General features: G+C 36.0%; 1 long non-coding RNA gene across 1 annotated transcript; it reads right to left on the minus strand.

The window, feature by feature from the left end:
• Window positions 1-1,649: 1,649 nt before the first annotated feature.
• LOC134675563 (uncharacterized) lies at window positions 1,650-2,417 on the minus strand. The gene is made up of 2 exons (XR_010099767.1): window positions 2,162-2,417; window positions 1,650-2,014 (listed from the first exon to the last, which is right to left on the minus strand). It is a non-coding gene; the product is annotated as an uncharacterized LOC134675563 (long non-coding RNA).
• Window positions 2,418-20,262: the final 17,845 nt, after the last annotated feature.

A 20,262-nucleotide genomic window follows, 5' to 3' on the forward strand; every position in this document is an offset into this window, starting at 1 on the left:
TCATAGTACAAATTTTGCCTAATTTGGGGCTAGGTCAACCAGTGTAAGATTGTCCCCAAATATTGTCAAATATCTTTCTAATAGGACTATAAAAAATGCAAGTCGGCCTCGCCCACCGAGAGTTCCTTACAAATATGGTTTTTTTTTCCTTTTTATAGTTTTCAGATTATTCCCTGTACTTATAGTGTAATACAATATTACTTGCCAAATTTCATAGTTCTAGGTGAACGGGACTTCTCGTTGACCTAGCTACCTACCTACCTACTTAGGTACCCTTTTAATTTTGAATCCCTTGAGAATGTCGAAATATACTTACCTATTTTGCCATAAACGACCGTATCTTCTTTTTACGTTAGTGTAGATGTTTGATTTTTTTTCACAGCTTTAAGGGAATGTAGACCTGATTATAAATTATGATTTTAATTTCAACTCGATAGCTCCACGCGTTTCCGAGATAAAGGATCTTGACAGACAAATGGACTGAGGACGGACGGATAACAAAGTGATTTTATAAGGGTTCCGTTTTTTCCTTATGGAACCCTAAAAAAGAAAAATACGGCAGAAGGATCCTGTAGGTGCCACCCATCCACGAAGACAGAGGATTTGTTGAAGGAATGGGACATCGTATCACAAAAATAATCTCTGGAAATAAATAAAATCGATGAAATAGATAGCAATATCCATGTGTCAGAAGGTCCGAGGATGGCAACATCAACTACCAATTAAAAAAAGTATATTTTCCAATTGAAAACAACTTTAACACATATAATTATAAAAATATTTTTTTTTCGAGCGTTTTATTATCTAACAGAGATTTTGAAGTCGATACACCTGAAAGAAATAAAAATGAGTTTTCGGTAGCTTATGTTATTAGCTTTCATTTGATACCATTTCCTTCAGAATTGCATGAAAATTGGAAAATTTATTGAGCGGAGAGCCTAATATGTTTAGTATTTAAGAAGCTAAAGTGCTTGCTATTTCCAAGCTAAACACGAGATACTTTAATTTGTGTAGAATGGTTCCGAGATTTTCGGGCAGTAAACTACACAGAAAACATTTTATGCCTCTACAAAGTTTTATATACAAGAATAACAAAAAATAAAGTCTGTATAAGCTTAATTTTATCGCCCTTAACATAATAGTATAAACAGATGTTACATTTTAGACCAAATACCTAACAAAACTGACAAATTCCGTTTTTTTGCTCTCCTCAAAAATTTGTCAAAACCGAGTTACTTGTTTTCTGCTTAGGGCAGCCGATATATCATGTAAGCCCGCCGATATCAACAGTACCATAGGGAAACTAAATGAAGATCTCACCAGAATTGCTGGATGGGCTACACAAAACTGCCTACTACTTAACCCTAGCAAAACAAAATACCTTGTGTTTGGCAGCAAGCAGCAACTGGCCGGTGCCAGCATTTCAGTGGATGTTCTGCTAATGAACAAACCAGTTGAGAGGGTGTATGAGGCGCGTAACTTAGGTCTCATAATGGACTGCGGACTACGATATGAGAAACATACCGCTGAGACAATTAGGAGTTGCTTTTATAAACTTAAGGTACTATATAAAATTCGGCCATATTTAAGTGAAAACTTGCGCATTCAATTAATTGAATCACTCGTCCTATCAAAGCTGAACTACGTGGATGTTGTGTTTGGGCCAAGACTTCTTGCAAAAACTAAACGACTCATACAGCGTGTTCAAAATGCCTGTGCTCGCTTCTGTTTCGATATTCCGTTGAGAGCTCACGTGACCCCATATCTGAATAGCCATAGCATCCTCAAAATGCAACACCGCCGTAAACTACACTTGGCTTGTTTGCTCTTTGGCGTACTGAACTATAAAACTCCTTCATATCTCTTCAACAAGCTATCTTGCATCAAGCTCCGCGAACGCCGTGATTGTGGGATTCATCTGTTGACGCCGCGTCATGCCTCAGCCGCTTTCCGAGGAAGCTTTAAATATTCTGCGTCCCGCTGTTGGAACAACATTCCGCCCCCAGTGAGAAACCTGCAAAATATATATAGTTTTAAAACAAAGCTCAAACAGTATATGCTCAATCACCAGCTTAACCAGGAAACCTGCAGATTAGAAACCAGCTGCCTGTAGTCAAGACTCTTGCTGTTGTTGTATTGTATTGTAAATTTTGTTACTTACCACAATGTTCTTGTTCCTTCCGCATAGGAGTCGACACCATTCCCGACACGCCATCCTTTTTATCTGTGTCATTTTCATTATGTTTCTATTTGTTTAACTTTGGTGTTGTTTTTGTTTATATATTTTAGCCAACTTTGTAACATTGTTTTCATGACTAAAAAGTTAAAACTGATTGAGATTTTACATAATATTATATTAGATTCACTCACTTTATTGTTTGTCAAATCTGTCATCGAATTTAATTTCGTGTAGCTACCGCTGGCGCTAGTTATGCGCGCTTAATGCCGCGCTACGATGTGACCCGACCGGATTGTACAAGTTCGATCGGTTAATCCGTGTACTTAATTCATCTCTTTTTGTATTAGCTGTGTAAAATGTGTGTAATCTATTTTTCGGTTTATTTTATGTTTCTTTACTAATTTTTAGTGTTCCGTACAAAACTTTTTTTTGTCTGTTACCTTCCGTGATTATTTCTCACTTGATGGTCTAATCGGAAGATCAGCGCTGGAAGTCGCCAGCAACATGCTGAGATGGGACCATTTCGTGACACTTTATTTTTCACTATGTTTTTTCTATGTATGTCTGTTGTCTGTGTGTTTACGAATAAAAAACTATTCTATTCTATTCTATTCTATTCTATAACATGAATATTTGAATATATAACATAACCTTATCAAAATTATAATGTACCTAAAGTCATGTTAAACTGTTTAAGTTACTTTTTTTTTCTCCCAAAATATATTTAAGGGCTTGTGCACAAATCACGCGAGGTTCGATGGGGGGTGGGGGGGGGGTCACGAAAAACTCACGATAGACCACGTTGGGGGAGGGCGGGTATAAGCAAACCTCACGTGTATTTTTCTACAGTAAACGAAACTAAGAAAATAACACCTACCACATGAGTAGATACTTTTTCTCGGGGTCGTTAAACATAAATCTTCAATCTGCACTTCAAAATAGCGAGTCTATTTATAAAAAATAGAAATATAAACAATATTTTCTAAATACAACACTATTTATCTTAAAATTAGGTCGAATGAAAAAAAAACAAAAAAATACACGTGAGGTTGCGTGGGGGGAGGGGGGTAGCCAAAAACCTCACCAAATATCACCAAGGGGGAGCGGGGATCAAAAAGTAGCCGAAAATACCTCGCGTGATTTGTGCACAACCCCTTAGCGTGTAATGAATTACTATTTTTTTATATCGTCACACTTACTGAACCAATACAAATAGAGTTAGACCAAGAAAAGTCTGCAGTGATTTTTATAGCCCACGCAGTGCACGTGTTATTTATACGTCATAATTTCATAGACGTTTGACTTTTTAAATAACACTTGCACTGCGTGGGCTATCGCTATATAAAATCGCTGCAGACTATTCTTGGTCTAAGACTTTGAATATTTTTTTGCGTTGCTTTCGTCTCCGTGTGTAATCACACTGGATATTAAATTATGTATGGTGGCTCTTAAATCTACGTCTCGTTTAAATTTGCTGTTAAATCAAAAATACACGCTGTATTATCCTCGTAAGCCCCACCATAGAAAGTTTCCCTATTTTTAATTTGAACCTTGTTGTATAATACATTAGAGTGACTTTCATTTGTTTAAGAAAACATTGAAATAAAAGAAATGCTACTTTATTTCGTTTTTGGAAGGTTCAAATTAGATTGAAACAGATTGTATATATACATTGGGCCTTATGAGGTTAAAATGATATTTGTTTTTAAAGTTTGGACGCGGTATTTGCTGAGTGAATGTGTTGGTATCTCTGCCTTGCTCAAACGGTCCCCTAGAGACTGACTGTGCACGTTTCATGACGGCTTTCTTTCGCGGCTGCCACGGCACCGGCTTCTTAAAATTAACTGTTTAATAACCATTCATGCTTAAGCTAGGGAATTATACTATAAGAAATTATTTAATAATAGGTATAAACTACAGCTATCTTTGTGAGCAATTAACTTTAACGTACGCTAACCTATTCTTCGCAGAAAAAAAATGTTGATCTGATTGAGTTTAAGAAAGAAAATAATTTTTTTCTACTTAATATTACTTGATATTGCTTTCGATGTGCACTGTGAATCAAAAAATCAAATCAATATAACCTGAAGTATAATACATTATTTTACGTTCTCCTGTGTCACTCTTAATTTCTCGTGCTACGGTATTTTAATTCAACAAACATGCATATTTCTGAGCCATTCCATAAGGGACCATCTACTAAGCATGTTAGTAGAAAATGGTTCAAAATTTCTTCTAACAAGCTCAGCTTCTTTTGTCTCCTGGCTGACGGAATTTTCGATCGACCCATTTTCCGAATGATTGTGTTGGTATTTCTCCAGTTCAAGAAATAGACGTCATCATAAATCTTATACATAATTGTTTTAACACTTTGAACTCATAACATCTGTGTCTACAAAAACTCCTATGTTACCAAAAAAGCCCACAAAATCTTCACTGATTGGCGCCCGCATGTGCGCTTAGGCAGATCTGCCGTGTCATGACAAATCGATGTAGCAATAGATACATGAGTTAGTGGTAACAAGATTATACGGCATTTATTTGGTATACGATCACGTCTACCGCGTGCATACGGAGAGGTGGGCTAGCTAAGCCACCAAGTGGATGCCGGTAGAGGGACGTAGACGCGGTTGGCCCAAACGGAAATGGCGGGATGACCTGGATAGCTTCCTGAACAACTGGCCGGAGGAAACACCAAATCGGGAGACGTGAAAATTAAGAGAAGAGGCCTTTGCCCAGCAGTGGGACACTCAAATAGGCTAGAAAAAAAAACTTCCCGTAAAGAAAACAGGTAAAAATGTCTTTTAGATTATAAGGAAAGGAACTAAGCACTTCTAACGCCTGTGCCTAATACAAAACATGACTATCGGCGCGATTCGGAAAGTGAATTAGAGATTAACTAGATACGATATAGTAAAGATATGTGACGTCCCATGGATAAAGGTACCTTATGACGGTTGGCGCTTAATACAATTATTAACGTCGCTCCAATATTTTTGCATCGCTATGCGACGTAAGCGCCAGCCGCCATAAGGTACCTTTTGTCGTGGAACGTCACATAACTTAACTATTTATTTTCATATCTAGTGAATCTCTAATTAATTTCCCGAATCGCGGCGCCAGCCGCCATAAGGTACCTTTTGCCGCGGAGCGTCACATATCTTTACTATTTCATATCTAGTGCATCTCTTATTCATTTCCCGAATCGAGCCGTATGTCTACGAAAAAGCCTACAAAATCTTCGCTGATTGGCGCCCGCAGGTGCGTTCAGACAGGTCATATAACCGTCATAAGCGCTGCGTATGCATGATCTCGGGATAATAAGAATACAAATGGGGATTCATCGCGAACACATGGTGCGCGGGCGAATATATTATGGTGATGATTTATTTATAAAGGTATCTGACATAGAGGTCGTGGTGTACGGTTTGTATAAGGGTGACATTCCATTTCCAACTGCAGCTGCAATACTGTTCATTTTACTATGGAAACGCGTCGCTGTCATTGTCAATTTCCATAGCAAAATGAACAGTATTGCAGCTGCAGTTGGAAATGGAATGTCACTCCAAGGGTAACATTCCAATTCTGACCGCAGCTGCAGTACTAGTATTAACGCGTCGGTGTTATTGTCAATTACCATAGTAAAATGAATGGTAGTGCTGCACTACTGTTGCGACTTTACTGTCATTCATTTTACTATGGAAATTGACAATAACATCAATGTGTTGGAGCAGTAGTGCAGCTGCGGTCAGATATGGAATGTTACCTTAAGTCAGATCGGTTTAATGCGGTAATTTTTCGTATTACTGATCAAGAAAATTAAAATTAAAAATATTTGACTATTCTACTTTGACGATGATAAATGATTTTGTTTTACTTTTAAATCCAGCTATACGATTATAACCCGATTTTAGATCACTTAGGCCCACTTGCACCATTCCACCAACCCGGGGTTAACCGGTTAAACCTGGAGTTACCATGGTTACCAGTACAATTTGACATTAAGTTAATGGTTTAACCGCTTAACCACGGGTTAGTGGAATGGTGCAAGTGGCCCTTAGATAACACTATCCTTTCAGCTCAGTCTCTAGAAAAAATGTTTCAACCTGTATATTACTCAACGAAACCACAGAATAAATAATATTACTAGGTACAGAAGACTCACTCTCTAATAAAACGCGTTTGTCACGATCAGCACAAATATGGCCGCTAGGTGGCGACAGCGCCACGCGCGGCTTATTGGCAAACCTCAAAATTGGGATCGAACAGATGTACTTTTAGCTACCTGGAGCAAAGCGACGAAATCGCGGAGTGACGGAACGCCTGACGGAACTGACTGCAAGTATAAAACACCACTCACTCGAACTGCTGGTAACTCGAGTATCGTAGATTTGGAGGTTGCTTGAAAACTCAAACTTGAGATTAAATACTTTTATTATTTCGCTTCCATAAATCTAACTTAGGTATTATCACAAGGTTGTTCCTACTTTCACGACCAACACTAGGATGTCGCAACTGGCCCGGTTCCCCATCGTTTCTCCCTTCCCCCTTCCAATCACTAATCACCTGTCAGAATTTCCACCAATCACCGATCAGTATTTTCGCGCCATAGACGGCTGTCTATGGTAAAATGGCGTACCGCGCATTTCATCGACCAATCCTCGATATGCATTTATTTACCCGCCATTTCAATATAGACCGAAATTGTCTATGTTGAAACGGTGTTGCCATGTTTTTTTATTGAAAATAACAATCAAATTAAGGCTTTTTTTTATACACGAACCCTAACACAATGTTGTCAAATGAAGTATAATTTTAATGCTTGAATGCAGCTCTAAGGTACTGAGCTTCCTAGGACAGCACACTAGCACAGCGATCTCAAAGATCCTATGACTATTCGAGCACATTCACGCAAGCAGCTGCGCCCGCTTGACGGAATAAATGCAGGTATTTGTAGAAATCTACACAGCTTTCCCAAACATCTATCTAAGCCAATGTCTTCACACAAATCTGCACTCTATTTCAAAAGGAACATGGTTGGTTTTGCACTGAATTGAAGTAGCACTTGCGAGGTTGAGAGAGTCAAGTGGAAATGCACTTCTATGACTGCTGTTAGGTTCTGAGAACAGATATACTTATGTTTAGGAGTTCCTTTCAGAAAGGAACAAATTATCTTTAAAACGACATGGAAATGAATTAGCTATAAATTGTATTAATGGCATTTAATGTAATTTTTCCGCTATACTTTAATACAAAGTTTTAACCCTCCTTGGGATATGATAATCTTCAAAACTTACCTGTGTACATGAAAAATATGTTCCATGTTGCCTGATTGAGTATTGAGTGTTGATATAATAATCTTCAAAAATTACCTGGGTTGATAAATGGAAAATAAGTTCAACGTTGCCTGATTGAGAAACATAAAAATGAGAAATAAAAACAGAAAAAAATATAAATACAATTTTTGGCGTATACATTTTACATTTGGCATATTAGCCAATTTCTAATTATATACTTATTAGTTATAAGTACGAATACACAATACTGATAAATGGTTTGTTATTTTAGCCAATAAAACCTTTAAAACTTTAATCAAAGATTTAAAAGCGCTGTATTTAAATCTATCACCGATTCCGTCAGCGAATACATTTTAAATCCTAGAAACTCAATCCAATACTTTGCGCTTTAGATACCAAAGTAAATTTTAGATGAATGTTTTCACGCTCACATCGGCTGTGGGAGTGTTTCATAAATATTTGAGAAAACGAGTGCGCTACGCTTTGCTTTTTATTCGCAAAAAATGTTCACATTCATCTACCTCTAAAACACTAGCTCTATAGACTACTAAAATACCGTTCAAAATTTTTACAAGCTTGGATTCCACTGCTTGGAACTGTGTGGATTTTTTTACTCTGTGGCAATAGTAGATAAGTTTGTGCGATAGCAGAGCTTCATCAATCAACAGTCAATATGAAAGTAGTTCCATTTAAAGGAGCCGGAGGATACTGTGGATAAATGAGCTAGACGTGTCATATTTGTCAACGTCTCAGGAACATTGGCTCGACATTTGTCGGGAAATTTGTCCGGAATTTGTTTCCTATTTCCCATGTGCGTATCGCATAGGGGGAGGTGACGAATTTTCACATCCTGTATAGTGTGATGAACTATAGAGTGAAGTTGGTTGTTGTTTATTATAGTGTGGCAAACTAACTTGTGAGAAAAAAAGATCAAAATTAAAAATTACGCCGGAACATCGAAACTTTGCGCGTACATTTTCAAAATTACCTTTTTTTACTGACATAATGGTTTCTCAGACTATAGTCATACTGTACAGCGAGCATCAAAGACTATACATAGAAAACATCCTTAACAGGATGAACAGTATGATAAACACACAAATATATGCCCTTACCAGGATTCGAACTCGGGACCTCCTGCTTCGGAGGCAATAATCTCAACTAAGCTAGGAGGCCGTAAACTATGCGTCAAATGTACCATTCTCTGATAGCTTAACAAAAAAGAAATATGTTTCTTTCTACACATACCGGGTGTGGCCTGTAACATGAGCAAATAATTAAAACATAGATTGTACTCCTCAAACGGTGACACTTTTATTAAACAACTTTTAAAAATTATGAAGTATTTAGACTCCCTATTTATCATGTGTTGGACGGATCAGATAAAAGCTCTTACCAACACACCAACACAACACAACACATGTGCCAGAGAAGCATCTGCCAGGGAGAACTGGCGTAGAATCGTTCGTCGTTCAACGTGACCACGACTGCTCTGCCAAGAGTAATTCGACGGAGAAGAAGAATTTTTCATACAAAAGAAATATTATCTTCAATGGACGCCATCGCCACGCCATTATCATTGTGATTGACGTTGCTTGTCAGGCCTTAAACGTAACAAAATTCGCAATACATTGCGTCTTAGAATAAACTTTAAAGTATATTAAAAATCACACAACAAGTTATTTTTAAAAGTCGCCGAACAAAATGTTGATCAGTATGAGGAGTACAGCCTACAGTTAAATATTACAGGCCACACCCGGTATAACAATTAAACTATTGCGGATAGGTAAGGTACTTTAGAATGCGAACTGTCGAGATATAGCTCTATTTGGAAAAGTAATCGAGGTTGGTAGATACTTTAAATAGGCACGTTATTTCATCCGCTAATATTGATTCTGACTGTACATTTCATGTAAGTGAAACACACCATAAATTGTATAATAATATTGCATCTGTGATATTTCATAAGATTTCAAGAATAAATTATAATTATTTTATGTGAGTTATGTTAAACTTATGGCATTCAGTGGGTAGTGATTAGAAATGTGATTTGTGTTTACCCGAACATTTGTTAATTAATCTGTCGGTAGTCGCGAAAATGACTCTTCTCTCCTACCCACCAATTAAAATGATGAAAAAGTATAAATGTAACGTACCATGGGATGGAAGGGGCATTCTCGCTTTGGCGCTTGAACCGGTAACATTGAGTAGGAAGGCTTACTGCGTGTTAAGTTAAGAATGTCGAAAGTGTTGAAGTAAGAACTTGGAGCAGAATAAAAGTAATTAATTGTACCCAGGACTTTGATTCATCACAAGTCAGAAGTGTTGGTAAACGGCGCCCATAAAAGGAACAGAACGTGTGAGTACCTAGTATATCTACATATACATATTTTATATACTCTTGACTTTATGGTAGACAGTTTTAAGTTGTAATGCTTATAATCTTGAAACCTGATTAATAATATGCAGATACGCAATCATGGTCAAGTTGAAGTAACGAATGTAGATTTGTTACGTAATTTATGACTCTGCTGGTAATCAAAATTGATAGCGATTGCGAGTCGAAAAACTAACTTTTTACAAGAGTCATGTTACGATTAGTGTGTACAGGGCAGTAGTAGGTTATTATCAGTGTTTAGCGAACTTGAATACAATGGATACGATTTGGATAAATTTTAATGAATCCGATCCGTTAGCAATTAAAATACATCTGTACATGTACCATTAAAGGCAAGTACGTTTATTGTCGTTAAAGTAACAATTTTATTTAACTGAGTGGTTTTTAAATTTTAATATGACCATATTGTAAAGAGATATGCACAAAGTTATCGGTTGTTGTGCAGATTTAGTTGAAATACGTACTGTCGATGTCGTTAGATGAAAGTGTGTACATACACATGTACATCCTATATTTGAGTTTCGAATACTGAACCTAATCTATTAAATACCTAGTAGGTATGTTTAATATGAGCTAAATGATCCAATAGCAAGTCGTGCTTGATAAAAAAAAATTAAAATGATTTTATTTCGTTCTTACCATTTACAAAATAAGAATCAAGGTTGGAATTTCCTAGTAAGCATATGAAATTCTTACTGATAAACGCCTCTGGTTAGTTTTTGAATGAATGAAGGGTGTCTCAAAAGATATCATGTAGGTAGTAGTCATCATGTATGTGGTGTACTATGGCCGGACTGTAATGGTTCTCTGTGTAGGTGGGTAAAAGTGTAGTTAGCATGTAGTTAGTCACCATGTATGTGGTGTACTATAGTCGTGACTCTAATGGTTCTAGATATCATGTAGGTGGTATCATATAACCGAGTCTAATGTTTAGTTACCTATGTATGTGGGTAAGAGTGTAGTTAGCATGTAGTTAGTCACCATGTATGTGGTGTACTATAGTCGGACACTAATGGTTCTAGATATCATGTATGTGGTATCATATAACCGGCGGGTCTAATGTTTAGTTACCTATGTATGTGGGTAAGAGTGTAGTTAGCATGTAGTTCGTCACCATGTATGTGGTGTACTAGACCTTAATGGTTCTATAGATATCATATAGGTGGTATCATATAACCGGGTCTAATGTTTAGTTACCTATGTATGTGGGTAAGAGTGTAGTTAGCATGTAGTTAGTCGCCATGTATGTGGTGTACTATAGTCAGACTCTAATGGTTCTATAGATATCATGTAGGTGGTATCATATAACCGGGTCTAATGTTTACAGCCATGTAGATGTGCTGTTTGAGTGTGGCCATGTAGTGTGCTACCAGAGAATCCATTAGAGTTTGAGTTTAATACGAGTTTGAGTTCAATACGAGTTTGAGTTTAATACGAGTTTGAGTTTAATACGAGTTTGAGTTTAATACTAGTTTGAGTTTAATACGAGTTTGAGTTTAATACGAGTTTGAGTTTAATACGAGTTTGAGTTTAATACGAGTTTGAGTTTAATACGAGTTTGAGTTTAATACGAGTTTGAGTTTAATACTAGTTTGAGTTTAATACGAGTTTGGGTTTAATACGAGTTTGAGTTTAATACGAGTCTGAGTTTAATACGAGTTTGAGTTTAATAAGAGTTTGAGTTTAATACGAGTTTGAGTTTAATACGAGTTTGAGTTTAATACGAGTTTGAGTCTAAACACGAGTTTGAGTCTAAATATGAGTTTGAGTCTAAATACGAGTTTGAGTCTAAATACGAGTTTGAGTCTAAATACGAGTTTGAGTCTAAATACGAGTTTGAGTCTAAATACGAGTTTGAGTCTAAATACGAGTTTGAGTCTAAATACGAGTTTGAGTCTAAATACGAGTTTGAGTCTAAATACGAGTTTGAGTCTAAATACGAGTTTGAGTCTAAATACGAGTTTGAGTCTAAATACGAGTTTGAGTCTAAATACGAGTTTGAGTCTAAATACGAGTTTGAGTCTAAATACGAGTTTGAGTCTAAATACGAGTTTGAGTCTAAATACGAGTTTGAGTCTAAATACGAGTTTGAGTCTAAATACGAGTTTGAGTCTAAATACGAGTTTGAGTCTAAATAAGAGTTTGAGTCTAAATAAGAGTTTGAGTCTAAATAAGAGTTTGAGACTAAATAAGAGTTTGAGTCTAAATAAGAGTTTGAGTTTAAATAAGAGTTAGAAGAGTTTGAGTCTAAATAAGAGTTAGAAGAGTTTGAGTCTAAATAAGAGTTAGAAGAGTTTGAGTCTAAATAAGAGTTAGAAGAGTTTGAGTCTAAATAAGAGTTAGAAGAGTTTGAGTCTAAATAAGAGTTAGAAGAGTTTGAGTCTAAATAAGAGTTAGAAGAGTTTGAGTCTAAATAAGAGTTACAAGAGTTTGAGTCTAAATAAGAGTTAGAAGAGTTTGAGTTTAAATAAGAGTTAGAAGAGTTTGAGTTTAAATAAGAGTTAGAAGAGTTTGAGTTTAAATAAGAGTATATAGTACGAATTGTCTGAATAGTCTAGAGCTGATTATGAATGTGGCCATGTAGTGCGCTGCTAGAGTCTACAGCCATGTAGGTGTGCTGTTTATGAGTGTAGCCATGTAGTGTGCTGCTAGAGTCTTCAGCCATGTAGGTGTGCTGTTTATGAGTGTAGCCATGTAGTGTGCTGCTAGAGTCTTCAGCCATGTAGGTGTGCTGTTTATGAGTGTAGCCATGTAGTGTGCTGCTAGAGTCTTCAGCCATGTAGGTGTGCTGTTTATGAGTGTAGCCATGTAGTGTGCTGCTAGAGTTTACAGCCATGTAGATGTGCTGCTTATGAGTGCGGCCATGTCGTGTGCTGCCAGGGAGTCCATTGATGTTGTATTTAATACGGGTTTGCAGTTGAAAGTCAGAGTTAGGATCTGTAGAGTTTAAAGATCTTAAAAAGTTTATTTTGAGCTTAAAGAGTTTATTTTGAGTTTAAAGAGTATATCTTGAGAGTAAAGAGTTTACTTTTAGTTTAAAGAGTTTACCTTGAGTTTAAAGAGTTTACCTTGAGTTTAAAGAGTTTACCTTGAGTTTAAAGAGTTTACCTTGAGTTTAAAGAGTTTACCTTGAGTTTAAAGAGTTTACCTTGAGTTCAAAGAGTTTACCTTGAGTTTAAAGAGTTTACCTTGAGTTTAAAGAGTTTACCTTGAGTTTAAAGAGTTTACCTTGAGTTTAAAGAGTTTACCTTGAGTTTAAAGAGTTTACCTTGAGTTTAAAGAGTTTACCTTGAGTTTAAAGAGTTTACCTTGAGTTTAAAGAGTTTACCTTGAGTTTAAAGAGTTTACCTTGAGTTTAAATGATGGCAACCCCGGCTGTCAAACGATAAGCAGCTGATTTTGCTAGGTCCCTTGTAATTATTTTAATTTTAATGATATTTCATGTAATATTAGGCATTATAAGTGTGAATTAAATAGTTTTAACATTAAGTTTTATGTATACATAATAAGTGAAGTGCTTTAGTGGCGTTTACTAGTGTCTTGTTTTCAGATTTGTAGCCGTTACAGGTTATGAATTTGAAACCTGTTGTTCGCCTTTGAATCCTTTCTGGGTTTTTTTTATCATTAATATTTACTAAGTGTGTTTATAATAAAGCGTTAATCATTGTACAGGGTTAGAACACAGTGTAGATACAGTCAATCGTCACTATTTCACGTAAGTACGTATCTAAATATCACTTAGCTTGAGTGAGCGATTCCTTGTTTATTTTTGGGTATAATTTCAATTGCAAAACTGTCTACAATGCTTACCCGCAGAGCAGCCGCAGCGGCTCGCCAGCAGGAGACTGATAAACTCCAACTTACCTTGCTGGAGTTGAAAATATCCAAGGAATCTTGTGCTCAATTGCTCAGTGAAAGGGAAGACAGTGAGAAGGAACTATTATTAGTACTTAATAGCAATGATAAGCTTAAAAAGGAACTGTGCTCATTAGAAGCTGACTACAATAATGTAAATTCAGAGCGGGCCCGGCTTCAGGAGACGGTTGACAGGTTCACTGAGTGTAGTGCTGCGTATGAGCAGGCCCTGAAGGACATCAACTCATTGGAGAGAGCACTGCACGACGCCCACGAACAAATCTATGAGCTACAGGAGGCCCAACACAATGCAGCAGCGGCACACTCTCAGAGCTTGTTCGAAGAACTGGTCCGGCCCGACTCTCAGTTGGTTGCCGCACCAATTGAAAACCTTTTGGCCACTACAGATTTAGCCTATCATACCACCACACCAAGGTTAGTAAATTGCAGCGGAAACAAACTAAAGAAATATATTAAATTAAATAGACTCATAAAAAAAAACCAGAACTTGTCAAAAATAAATAAATTGTTTTTTAAAAAATTGAGATTTTGTAAAATTAATGTTAATTTAGTGGATAAGTTAGATTTGTATTCTGCCCAGTTAGAAAATAGTCAATTGCAATATGAAACCGACACACAGACTTTGAAATTAAAAATTCAGAGTTTGGAGGACTCCATACAATCCTTAGAAACAATAAATGAGAGTTCTAAAAAGGTGATTAATGAATATTCTTTGGCCATGGATGATTTAATATCCCAGATTAAGCATAATTCAGAGCGGTTTGAGTCACTGACCAATGCCCAGTCATGTGCTTGTAAGCAAGTGACTGAACATTTGTCGACCAGTTTACTCGACCTAAGCCTGTGTGACGGTTTACCACAACAGCATGTAAATGATAATAGCTCCTTCCACACTACACAACAAAGCACACCTAAACCTAATGTTATTATGTATTCTGATGAAATTGGAAGCAATATGAGCTCATTTTTAAACTTTTACCTAAAGGGACTTAGTACAATCAGCAATTGCCTGCCTCACAGTAGCTTTGAAAATATCATAAAACAAATTTTAAATGACAGTAATATTAATTCTAAGACAACACTGCTTATTCTTATGGGGAATAGGGGTAATGTGAACAAAAATAATTTAGTTAAATACTTTGAACAGTTAAACTCACTTGCAGTGCATGAAATTATTTTTTTCACGTTCCCCTATTGTGAGCAAATGTCAGAGGCAGAAAACAACACTAGACATAAGTTAAATATATCTCTATATAATCTTTGTACATATAGTAGTAAGTTTAGCATAATTGACATTAACAAATTTGTTAGTAAATACCATATGCCTATGGTGTTTTTGAGTAAAGGCAAGTGTTGCCTTTCAAATTATTACAAAAGACAAATAGCTTTATCGCTATCCTATTTACTTGACATTTCTGCCAAGAATTTGGCAGATAATTCTGCTCCTATTGAGCAGCCTAGCATGAACTTGGAATTGGTTCCAGTCATAACCAATGATTTAATTGATTTAAACTAGCTGTTAAGACAAAGGATTCTGTCTCTGGCAATTTAGAATTAAATAAATATAATGAAAAATACTGCAAAAATGGAAAGTATATCCACCTGGTGCATCAAAATATTCAATGTATTAGAGGAAAAGATTTACAGATTGAACTTTTTTTGAATGATTTCAATATTGATATTTTATGCGTTACTGAACACTGGTTAAATAATAATGAATTAATGCCTCAATTTAATAATCACCAGGTGGGAAGTTCGTTCACCAGACTTAGTTCCATACATGGTGGGTCATTAATTATTTTAAATAGTCAGTTAAAATCTAAGGAACGTAAGGACATTGTATCCATGTCTGTTGAACGGACTATAGAACTAAGTGCAGTAGAATTGGAGCAATTTATTGTTGTCTGTGTGTATAGGCCGCCATTAAGTAATTTTGAAATATTTGAAAGAACAATGGAATCTGTCCTACTTAAACTATCACCTTCTAGTAAGAAATTACTTATATGCGGCGACTTTAATATAAATATTTTGGAACATTCAACAATGTCTTGTAGATTGTTGAATCTTTTCAAATCGTTTAATCTCAACCACATGTTTATGGAGCCTACTAGAGTGACTGCTACTAGTGCCACCTGTATAGATAATATTTTCAGTGATATTTTTCCTATTACTAAAAAAGTTATCAGCAATTTAGAATCAGACCACTTAGGCCAATTAATGGTATTTGAGGCCTTAAGGAAAAATACATTGAGAAAACAAATTACTTTTGTACCAGTAACCTCGGACCGCGTGGAAAGAATGAAGCAAAGTCTAGTTCAGGCGCTACCCTTTTTGTCTTCCGATATGAGTCCTAATAGTATGTATAATTCATTCTTTCACACTTTTATGGAACATTATAACGCGATATTTACTTCAAAATCGGTCGTAGTTAGTGGTGCATCTGTTTTTAGTGAGTGGGCTACTGCGGACTTACATCAACGGAGACGTGAACTGTATGTTTTGTATGAGGAACGGCGGTTTAATACGAGTGATGAATTTAAAGAACATGTCAAGGAATATTCGAAGAAGTTTAAAATAGATTGTCATATAGCTAAGCGGAATTATCTAAGTCAGAAAATTAAAAATAGTCCGGACATTATTAAAGCAACTTGGAAAGTTATTAATGTGGAGACTGGTCGCTCGAAACACACAATGAAAGAACTGAAACTAAATATTGATAACAAAATTATAGATTCCAGTTTAGAAGTAGCTACTGAATTTGAAAAATTTTTCACCGAGGTACCAGTATCCACAACTAAGGATTTAAATTCATCACCCTCATCTGCTGTTACATTATTAAAAGATAACGCTCCAGAGTGTTGTAGAGACCTTCATTTTGAACATGTTTGTACCTCAGATGTAATAAAGGCGTTTAAATCAATTAATGTCAAAAAAACGAATGACCTCTGGGGAGTCTCTGTCCATGCTGTCAAATCCTTAGTAGAAATTGTAGCGCCTGACTTGGTAGTTATATTTAACAACAGTGTCGATTGCGGCGAGTTTCCTGATTTAATGAAACATAGTAAAATAACTCCTTTGTTTAAATCTGGTAGCAGCTCTGACCCCACTAACTTTAGACCGATATCTGTGCTACCAACATTCAGCAAGATTTTTGAAAAATTAGTTCTTTCACAATTAGTACGACATTTTAACGGCAATAATTTAATGCATAATAAGCAGTTTGGTTTCACACGGGGTCGCTCAACAACCGATGCTGGTGTTGAGCTAATTAAGCATATTTTCGATGCCTGGGAGGAGTCACGAGATGCTTTAGGTGTCTTCTGTGATTTGTCTAAGGCGTTCGACTGCGTTTGTCATGAAACATTGATCAGGAAACTACACTATTATGGAGTTAGAGGATCGGCACTGAATTTACTTAAGTCCTACTTAAATGGTAGAATACAAAGGGTCGATGTGAGTGGACAGCGATCACCGGGGTCATTGGTCTCTATGGGTGTACCACAGGGGTCAATATTGGGGCCTTTCCTGTTCCTTATCTACATAAATGACTTGCCATTCCTTGTAAAGACCCACCATGACATAGTATTGTTTGCAGACGACACCTCACTTATTTTCAAAGTCAAACGACAGCAACAAGCGTACAATGATGTAAACGATGCTATTTCAAAGGTAGTAAATTGGTTCAATGTTAATAATTTATTGTTAAATGAGAAAAAGACTAAATGTATTCAGTTTGTCACTAGTAGTAACGTAAAGCATGTGCAAACAAGTGTCATTGTGAAGGATGATAGGAATTGGAATTAGTTGATAGTACAGTTTTTCTTGGTATAACTTTAGATTCTAAACTTCAGTGGGGTCCCCATATTGCTACTCTTTCGAGTAGACTGAGTTCTGCAGCTTTTGCAGTGAGCAAAATCCGTCAGTTAACTGATGTGAAAACAGCTCGATTAGTATATTTTAGTTACTTCCATAGCATTATGGCATATGGTATTTTACTGTGGGGCGGTGCTTCAGAGATAAATACCATTTTTGTTCTGCAGAAGCGGGCTATTCGAGCAATATATAAATTGAACCATAGAGACTCACTTAGAGATAAATTCAAGGAAATTGACATAATGACAGTGCACTGTCAATATATTTATGAGAATATTCTGTATGTACATAAAAATATTGTTAATTTTAGGAAAAATTGTGACATTCATAATATTAATACTAGAAATAAACATAAGCTCGCAGTGCCCTTCACACGGCTCCATAAAATTAAAAAATCATTCATGGGTAATTGTGTAAGATTTTATAATAAACTTCCAAACCATATTACTGAATTATCAATTAATAAATTTAAAAATTATGTAAAGCGTAAACTTATTTCTAAAGCTTATTATACCACACAAGACTACATGACTGATAAAACAACGTGGGATTAATGGTGACTCGAAATAGATAATTCAATGTATGTACTTCTTTGTTAAGTTTTATTGACATTTGTTATTGACATTTAGATTTTATTCTAGAAACATTCTAGACTAGTATTTTTTATACAATTTTTTTTTATGTTTGACGATATTTTTGTGAAATTCTTAGTATTAAATTTGATCTGTATAATAATCCAATATTACTATGGAATAATATTAACTTCAATAAATTGCTCTGATAATTAGCTTAAGATAATATATTATTATGTAAAACGTTCATAAGTGCTTGTTACTAGGCCTACATGAATAAAGTATTTTTGACTTTGACTTTGACTTTGACTTTAAAGAGTTTACCTTGAGTTTAAAGAGTTTACCTTGAGTTTAAAGAGTTTACCTTGAGTTTAAAGAGTTTACCTTGAGTTTAAAGAGTTTACCTTGAGTTTAAAGAGTTTACCTTGAGTTTAAAGAGTTTACCTTGAGTTTAAAGAGTTTACCTTGAGTTTAAAGAGTTTATCTTGAGTTTAAAGAGTTTAAACAGGAAAAAGCATTGGTATGCTGGTGTAGGGTGAATGAAAGTTTAACGACCAATCATGCAGCGCACTGAAATTTAATTACAGGGTAAAATGGATTCCGATATTGACACCCCGAGATCACCTAGACTGCCGTCACGAGCAAGACTTATGCAGAGTCGCGGTAGACGCTGGAGGTCAGCGACGGTCTACCACAGAGGACGCTGTGCACTGCGACAGCCGAGCGTGAGGGGCCTGAAGACAGATGTCGTCACCACAGCAGGCGCTGACGACGAGGGCCTCGCTCAGATGACCCGTACGAAGAAGGACCGCGGGAGTCAAGGCGACGCTCAAGAAGGACCTACAGTGGAGGACGTCATCAAGCATGTAACTAGTATTGTAATTTGAAAAAAAAAATGTTTGATTTCAGAGAGAAAACATTATATAATTGCAACTGTTAATTACAAACCTGATTAAGCCATTAATGTAATTACATAGCTTCCCATAAACAGTTCCTACATTTACCATAAAAGTTCTACAAATTTGATTATTGATGTCAGTTATTATTGCTTATGATGTGGTAGTTGTCTTTCTTCTTATTCTGATATATCAGGCTAATTTTATTGCTCGTGCCATGTTTGTTATAAGTAGAACTTATAAGTATGTTACAGTGCTAAAATCAATGCAATAAAATTTGGGCTTATTCTACAAGTACGTGCCGCTAATATTGTCTGCAATCCTGCGTGTAATTAGCTAAATTAACAAATCATATGGGGTTGACAGTGTGGACGATGTATTTCGTGAACGTTAACATGATCAGTAGTATAAGTAGGTATTTAAATAGGTATTCCTTTTTATGTAACAGCAATACTAATCTGAAGAATGAATACAGTTTCCATCTGCAATACCTGATACCATGAGTAAATTAAATAATTTGAAGTTTACCTCTACTAGAGTTGCTGTAATTCTTTGTATTATTTTATTGTATTCTGGTGTACAATGAAGAGTACTGGTATTGCACAAACAGACTAACTATAATAGGATTGAAAAGATATTGGGCAACACGGCCGAGTGTGATATTATTGTTGATCGTGCACCGGAGGTAGCACGCAGTCGGATGGCCGAGTGTGATATTTCATAAGATTTCAAGAATAAATTATAATTATTTTATGTGAGTTATGTTAAACTTATGGCATTCAGTGGGTAGTGATTAGAAATGTGATTTGTGTTTACCCGAACATTTGTTAATTAATCTGTCGGTAGTCGCGAAAATGACTCTTCTCTCCTACCCACCAATTAAAATGATGAAAAAGTATAAATGTAACGTACCATGGGATGGAAGGGGCATTCTCGCTTTGGCGCTTGAACCGGTAACATTGAGTAGGAAGGCTTACTGCGTGTTAAGTTAAGAATGTCGAAAGTGTTGAAGTAAGAACTTGGAGCAGAATAAAAGTAATTAATTGTACCCAGGACTTTGATTCATCACACATCTGGCAAACGAAATATCACCAAAATAATCTAGTTCAAGTTATGTTACTTATTATAAAAGACTAATTAAACTGCAAATTATGACCCAAGTTTAGAAGTA

The sequence above is a fragment of the Cydia fagiglandana genome, chromosome 22 (assembly GCF_963556715.1).
Source record: "Cydia fagiglandana chromosome 22, ilCydFagi1.1, whole genome shotgun sequence".
NCBI classification, from domain to species: domain Eukaryota; kingdom Metazoa; phylum Arthropoda; class Insecta; order Lepidoptera; family Tortricidae; genus Cydia; species Cydia fagiglandana.